We start from the raw sequence: 8,787 nt of genomic DNA, 5'->3' as shown, positions 1-8,787 counted from the left end.
AGGTTTTTCCTCCCAAGGTGGAGAACCTTGCATTTTCCAGTGTTAAACACCATCAGGTTCCCATCTGCCCATTTGCTGAGCCTGTCCAGGTCAGCTTGGATCACCCTCCTGTTTTCTGGTGTGGATGCTTTGCCCAAAGTTTGGTGTCATTGGCGAACTTGGCCAGTCCAGTTCTGAATCCAATGTCTACATCATTAATGAAGCTGTTGAACAATATGGGTCCAAGGACAGAGCCTTGGGGGACCCCACTGGTCACAGGGCACCATGATGATTGACTTCCGTCAATTACTACCCTCTGGGTCCAACCATGGAGCCAATTTCCCAGCCAGCAGATCGTGATGGACCCATGTGGTGGACTTTAATGCAGTGGTTTTCAAACTGTGGTCCACAAACCCCTGGGAGTCTACAGATTGACTCTAAGACAGCATTTCTCAACCTGTGGGTTGCAACCCAAAAGTGTGTCATGAGAAATTGATCAAAAATGGAGCTCCAGCCTGCAAGGGGCTTTTACACAGTTTTCAAAAAAAAGTTTTTTAAAAGTCCCCAGCCATGAAAGCACTGTATAACATCAATATCATTCATTATCCTGGCTTAATTTCTTAAGGCTGACTACTGTCAAATGAATACTAGTTCCTAGTTTTTCTAGTCACATGGCAAATTAATTTGTTTCTGAATCTGTTTAATTTGAAGTGAATAGAGCCTGTATTACCCCTGTACTGACATCCAGACATACGATTTGTAAGCATTACCTAAATTGCTTTGATGATAATCATTGCATTTCAAAGAAGGCTCCTCCCTGTAAGGAAAGAGTCAGATTATGCAAATTAAGTACGTGAAGTTTAGGGATGTATGTTTAACTTGAGTCTCACTTAGAGCTAATGGAAATCCTAAATAACTATTCTTGAATAAGACCACAGCTATTTTTTTGAAGGCAGTGGGGAACAGTTGCAGATGTGGGTATGTAGACACTTCTCCCCCACTCAACTCACCTAAATTCAGGACTAGTGTGGAGGGATTTTAGCTCACTCTCTCTGCAGCCTACTTGCTTTGCTTTCAAATTTTCAGATGACAATGGCTTTATGTTCTGAGTGGTCTTGGGGCCAGAAGTCTAGGAAATGTTTTTCTCTCATTATTTGACAAAAAGCAGCTAACGTTCAAACAATATTGTTCCTCTTCTTTGCATACCCATTAACTGACTGACTGTAAACATGGCTGATCAAATCACTGAATGTAGCATCTACTTCAACTGATTTCCTTCTCGACTTCCAAACTGATGTTTATATAAACTCTCTTTCTGAGCGCGAGGTTCCATTCTCTTTTGGCATTCTCCAGTTCTGTTTTAATCTTCCAACTGCACTACTTAGCCTTAGAGGCTTTTCCTGGCTCATCATCATGTAGCTTCCTTGCCCAGCCTCTCTTTCTGGCATCAGGACTAATTCCTGGAGTTCTGCCCCAGCTCCTTAACTGCTGCTGCTTCTCCTCCTGCTAGAGAGCCATTCGGACTGTTTCAGTTTTCGTGTGTCAGTTCAGCTTTCCAGACCTGTGAATGTCTTGCTTGTTGGGCATCCTACCACTTTGTTGTCTCCTGACTTGACAGTTTGTTTAACTGTATTGCACAGCTCTACTTTGACAGCACAAGACAAAACGCTGTTTCACATCTGACACTTTTCCTTCTTTTGGTCTGTTTTTCCTGCTTCCTAAATAGGCATAAAAAGAAGGGTTTGTTTTCTTCCATTTAGCAGTTAAAATACTTGAAGATTACAGTTAGATGCAGAAGGAAAGAACAGTGTATGCACGACTTTTCCAGTCATCCCGTGTGCACACGTGTGTGTTGAATATGAAAACGTTACTGTTTTAATAACTGCATGCTGTAATTTTCCTCTGGAACATTTTCTAAGAGAAAGATGATTTAATGCAATAGCTTCATCTTGTATCAGAGGATTTTAATGTCTTTTTAATGGGAAAGCAGCATTCTTTAAGCAACTGGAGAAGGAAAACTCACTCTTTCTAATTTCTAAATTTAGTCTCCCTTTTAACTGTATTCCCTATATTTCATTTAAATTTCAGTAAGGTCTCCATTATGATGTGTGTCCATAGGGAAATCTCTTTTTGTAGGATAACTAACAGTTTTGTATCCAGCACTTTTTCATTTAAAACTTAAGTGATGTGTTTATTTGAACACAAATAAATTTTTTGTTTTCATAGTAGCCCTGCAAGAAGATATTGTGTAATTTCAAGGGTGAGCAATTCTTTAGTGCAGCGGTTCCCAATCTGTGGTACGCAGACATCCTGTCAGTGGTACACATTAACAGATTTATTATACAGGCATACCTCGTTTTATTGCGCTTCGCTTTATTGCGCTTTGCAGATATTGCATTTTTACAAATTGAGGCAAGACCCTCCACCAGCAAAAAGATTACGACTCGCTGAAGGCTCACATGATGGTTAGCATTTTTTAGCAATAAAGTATTTTTTAATTCAGGTATGTACATTGTTTTTTTAGACATAATGCTATTGCACACTTAATAGACTACAGTATAGTGTAAACATAACTTTTATATGCACTGGGAAACCAAAAAATTCATGTGACTCGCTTTATTGCAATATTTGCTTTATTGCGGTGGTCTGGAACCGAACCCGCAATATCTCCAAGGTATGCCTGTAATTACTTTATATGGCACAACTTTGCTGGTGGTGCTTAAGGCTGTATCATTTTTAAATTGGTGGTACACAATCTGTCAGAGTTTGGGAACCGCTGCTTGAGTGATTGATGATGTTATATTAAAATCTAATATAAACATACAGATTTTAATTGTTTGTATTCATAATAAAACTTGCTTAAGAATTAAATGATTAGCATATCTCACTTGCATTGCAAAACTGTTTTCCAATGATGGAAGCCTTCTTGTTTACCAGGGCTAAGATATTGCAGTAGATCTGGGGGTTTTTTTCTTTCTTTTTTTTCTTTTTGTTTTAATTCCTTAAAAGGAGGCATCTTGCTCAAAGAATATAGCTTTCATCCTTCCAGTTCTTTTTTGCTGGCTGTTCCTTTGTCTCACAGAAGCCAATGAAACATTTTTCTTATGCACATACACTGCAGCTGTATATTAGCATTTGCTTTTGAAAAAGCGGTCCCAGTCTGATAAGTGACCAGGAAATTAGGAATTTGCTACAATTTGGGGTGCAGCTGGTGTTGCAAGGGTAAAACTATTCAAGGGTGTTATTCTAGGGAACGTTAGAGTAAGTCCAAAAGGTGAGAGAGACAAAGGAATGGTTTAGTGGTTAAAGCACAAAACTGGAAGTCAAAAAATCTGATTTCCATGTCTTGCTCTGTCACAAACTTGTTCATCCTAGAACAGATCCCTTTAACACTCTGTACTGATGAAGTAGGTTGTCACCTATGAAAGCTTATGCCTCTGAACGAGTTAGTGTCTGAAAGGTGCCAGCCTGCCCTGCCTTCTGTTTACTTTCTCCACTTAAAAGTAGCAATAGTATACAGATACTGCTCCTTTACAGCTTTTTAAGTTAACTTGCTATAGATTTCTATTTTCAAGAGAATGGAAAATGAAACTTCAAGTAGAGTTAACAAGTATCCTCATCCCTACCACTGAGACCCTGCTCCAGTAATGCTTCTAAAAAGATGTATTGTTACTGGTTCAGAGCAGCTACACTGAGATATTTGCTTGCCAGCACAGGAATCCTTTTGTTGGTATATCTTTGCGACTGTCCCATTACTGTAGATTTACTGACAACTGTTTATGTCATATTCTGGTAGAAAGTGGCACAGAAGAAAGATACCACTGTGTCTTCCATTTTAAAATTCTGATGCAATTTTGTAACCATCTGCCTGAAAGTAATAGTTTAGTTGCATGGCACTGGGTTTTTGGGCTTTGGGTTTTTTTTATCCTCTGCCTTTGATATTTTACAGCTGCCTTAACTGTGTGGCTGGATTTGTGTTTGTTTTTTATTTTTCTGGCATGAACTGAGACTTGCCTAAAGCCAGAATATGCATCCATCTTTTAAATTGGTTATTTTTCAGTGGTGAACAAAAGGTTTTTTTACTTAGCATCTTTCCGGGAGAAAACTTTCTTTTCCAGGTTGAATGCAGAAGCCGACCAAATGCGGATCTTTTCTAATCCATGTTAATGATGAATGATCTTGAAACTAGTGTTTTGAATCATTTGAATGTTCATTAAACCAGAATCATGAGTGTAATTTTATTCCTCCCCATCTCCACTCTATTCCTTCCCCAGCATAGAAGCATTTATTGATCACGTAGGAAAGAAAAATAGTAGCGTGGGTCCTACTGTAGGCATGCACGTCTCGTGCACGAAGCTGGACATTTTGGAATAGCCATGGCCATTGGGATCATGCATGCAACCCATGCCTCCTTGTGCTCTTGTGTGAAGGCATAAGAAACAGAGAAGCCACAGTCTTCCCTCGTTCTCTTACCACCTGTGGCAGCAAGCTGGAACCTAGTAAATGCCTCACCTATTCATACTTAGCTTTAGCTAAACCTTATTACAAGCCTTTGGATGTCTACACAAATCCTTTGCTCATCTCATGCTGCTGTAAACATATCTACCTGTTCTAATCACATCTTGACCTTGATCTCTAGACCTGCCTGTAGGTCTGGCCCCTGAATACAGTTGTCTCTGCAAGCTCATCTGGCATGTCTGCATAATACAATGAAGGGTACATTAGCCAAGGCTGAGCCCTTCTCTAATATGGCTATGCTTCCTCCAGTGCCTGAGCTAACTGCAAACAAGCATTGTCCTGTGTATACATAGCCATTATCATGACTCAAAACAGCAGGCTGTCTCTCGTGCTTGGCACAATAGGTATATGTACTTTCTGTAAGTGAAATCATATATATGCAGTAGAAGCTCACTGTACCTGTTAGATTTCTGCTAGGCAGATGAATCTCAAATTCCACCTTTTAAAACAATGCATGGACATCTTGTCAAACTCAGAGGAGATGAGCTCTTAAGTATTTTTGTTAATGACCAAGCCAGCATTGTCAAGCAGACAGACTACACCTGAGACCATCACAGAAGACAGCACCAAGAAAAGAACTGGTACTAACATTGTCATAAGGTTTGAAGTCAGCATCTACCTCATTAGTATCAAAACAAACACCTATAATGCTGAAGCCTGGCACCAGGAGTGGTCACATTGAGCCTAGAGTTAGAGATTTTGTTTGAGTCTGTCCTGTAAAGACAAACAACACAAAGCTGGTGGAGAGAAGTACTCCAGGCCTCTTAGGGCATTGAGGACTGGGAAACAGTAGCCTACAGTGTACAAGACTGTCTGTGCTGAGCCTGGCACTGTTGTGTTTAACAGCAGTACCAGATTTGACTGAAAATCTAGGGATAACCTGGGGCTACCAGTGTCAAAGCACCTACTAGTACCTATATAAACCCATATGCTGAAAGTATAACTTGCATCAGTGCTGAACTGAAAGAGTTCTGCTTCTCATCATCATCACTGTAGCTTAATTCTTCCCATCTTCAAGGAGAGAATCCATCCAACAGGAAATCAGTCAGATTTTTATTTAGACCCAGACATTACCAGTACAGGGTTCTGTTCTTCATCATCACATTCGCAGCAAAAAGTGTTGTCATGAAATACCCAAAGGTAGTGAAAGTGCATTTGAAGGGATGGGAAATCTAGTTTAACCCATACCTAATCCAGTAGCAGGTCCTAGCAGGGGACTGCAACAGCTGTGTCACTGCTACAAATGGCAGGGAGTGGAGGCATTTGACTTTGCCTGTCAGCTGGAAAATGGATTCCAGTCTCTCTAGTCAATTGTACACTGCTTGAAGTCAAATGGAGCAAAGACAGCACATGTGTGCCAGGGCTCTTAGGCCGTGGTTAACATTCATATACTACCTTGTTCTGCCACAACGTGGATAGAGGTGTTATGATCCTGTTCCAAGTCCTAGGAAAGCTAATATGATGCCCAGGTCCATTGCACATATAGAAAGGTGTTTCATTCTGTCCCCTCCTGACTGTGGTGCTTACTACAGAAGCTTCAGGGGTATCCAGCTGAACTAGCTGTAAAAGAAAGGGGCATGGTCCCCCAACAATCAGAAACTGCTCTGAATTTGGGCCATTGGACTGACCTGCATAACACTTTTGCCATTCAGCAAAACTCCACCACCTGAATCTCAAAGGACAACATAGTGGTAATAAGTTACAGAAACAAGCAAGGGGTACCAATCATCCCTTCTCTTTTCTAGTAAACCACCAGGCTATCCAGATAGTGTCATCAACATATCATCACCTCTATGTTTCTGAGTCTGTTGGAGCATGGTAATTATTGTGCTTCAGCAGCCTCCTGCGTCTCGTGTGTTGGCATTCCCTTGTTTCAAAACAACAGAGGGAGCACTTGAACTAAAGCTCATCAAATGAGCTTTAGTTCAAGTGTCCCTGCCGCCATTTTGAAGCGTGGGGACACCGATACCCGAGACACTGTAGTTCTTTAATTAGAGCTGCTCTTGAAACTGCTCTGTTTAAAGTGCTGTCCTTCCCTGCTCCCCCTCCTCCGAGCATATGTAAAAGTGACCGACCGTGATCAACCGTGAATGCTGGAGTCTGTCCTGCACATCATGTTCTGTCAGTGGGATGTTCCCATGGTAGATTTATTCACCTTAGAACAGGGGTAGGCAACCTTTTCTGGCTGTGGGTCCGAATGACACCCCTCTGCCCCCACCGGTCAGAAATGCTTGGATGCTAGGACCCTGCTGCCACCACTGCTCGACTCCATGAAGTGTCAAGGGAACAGTGGCAGTGTGCTACCACCTGCACCTGCAAGCCAGATCCTGCCCCCTGCCACATAAAATGGTGCTAGATGCACAAACTATTCTTCCAGAGAGAGTCTGACCCTGGGATTATTGCAGGATATCTCCAGAGGTCTTGGTTTCTCTACTTTTCCACTAATTCTCCTGGATTGTGCTGGAAGTCAGAAGGGACAAGGCTATGGTCTTCTAATAGTTTAAAGTGACTTGGCCTATGAGACTGGCAGCCTTGCTCCAGATGCCTAACATCTCAAAAACAAGTTCAAATCTTGCTGCCATATAGGCACTTGCTACTTCTGATGGCAGGGATGTTGCCTGTCAAAGACTGCTCCCTTCAGGTTCAAGACATTCAGATACAAAGCATTCCTTAAAGTGGAAAAGGTTTTCCACAGGATAAGTCCAAAACAGATTGGAGACACCGCTTGACCTGTGCTATTGATATAACTTGTAAATTTAAGGAATAAAACTTTTGTAGTGTTAAGTTAAGTAGATAAGCAGAATTCCCTAGGGATGCCAAAGAGGCCTAGCTTAACTGTGACGTTTTGCCTACTTAACTGGTGTGAACATTGCTCTGTAGGGGCTTTTTCCTCTTGTATTTAATCATGTGAATGATGTGTATCTTGTATTTTTGTTTCCTTTTTCAAAACTGTGAGATGACTATGAGCAATAATGAATTATGGGCATTTGTAGTATCCTTTTGAGATAAGCACATGTGAATGAGCTAATTTTACTCAATTAAACGATATAAACAAGGTAGCTATGAAGAGGAGGGTGTGAAGTTATATGCTGAGTTAGTTCCATTCAGACTAATACTGCTCCAGCATTGCAGTTAGCCAAGTAGCTAACTAGTAGATTAGTAGCATATACGCTGTCATTTTGATTATGGTCTTTACAGTCCTAATTAACATACTAAATGAGCTGTACTGGATTGGTCTAGACATCAAAGTCAACACATCAATATCAGACCAACCAGTGTTTTAGGTTACATGCTTTTCCTGAAACTTGGATGACTGTGTGGGTCTCTTAAAGTCTCCCTAGCAGCAGCACTGGTACATCACAATCTAGTGCAGTTCAACTTTATCTCATAACCAACAGTCCTTTGTAGCCGCTCTGTGCCTTGGGAAACTGTTACATTTTGGGACCTCAGTGTGTTTCTCCTAAAGCTTATAAATCTTTCCTTTGGACTGCTATAGGAATACTGCCTACACTACCTTATCTTTAAGATAATCTTCCCGGTGGTCATCACCTGGGCTTGAAACTACAGTGTTGCTTGGTTTAGCTGCTTACAGCCTTTCATAGAGACACAGTGCCATTGAGACAACACTCTGAATTTAGTTGTATAGTGGTCTAAGACTTGCACCTTGCCAGTTATCTTCCTGAAGCAGGAAAGAATCCAGAGCTTTACTGTATTACCTTGATAGGACCAAGTCCTTCTGGCTGTCTGCCTGCTTCTCTGGTGATCATTTCTATGCAATCCAAGGGCCAAGTCATCTTGTTGAAGAGAATTTCCAAGTGGGTCACGTAACACATTTCCTCTTGTTATCTGTTAACAAGTGTGTTCCTTTGAATGCTGATGCAGCCTGTGCTCTGGCACAGCATGCATATTGCCTTTTGCGGGGACGTTGAGATTTCACATCTGCAAGGCAGCAACATGGAGTAACCTACTGACATTTCATGAAATATGTCATTGGCATGCTGGCTGAGGCAGATGCCAAGCTGCAGAGAGCAGTACTTAATCATTATTTCTCTTAATAGACCTGGAAGGCCCAAAAGTTGAGGAATGTGCTTTTTGCCTGTGCGACCCTGCTGACACATTACAAAAAAAAAAAAAAGAACAATTGCTTACCCTATTGCAACTGGTTGGTTTTTTGTTTTGGTTTGGTTTGTGTTTTTTTTTTTTTGCAACCATCCACATCCCTTCTGAACTGTGCACCTGTGCCATCAGCCCTACAATACTCACTGGTGCAAATCACATAATCAGGAACCA

This window comes from Gavialis gangeticus, unplaced genomic scaffold (assembly GCF_001723915.1).
Source record: "Gavialis gangeticus isolate Ggan-Ray unplaced genomic scaffold, GavGan_comp1, whole genome shotgun sequence".
NCBI lineage: Eukaryota > Metazoa > Chordata > Crocodylia > Gavialidae > Gavialis > Gavialis gangeticus.
The sequence above is the reverse complement of the archived record's forward strand: the minus strand, read 5'-3'. Positions refer to the sequence as shown.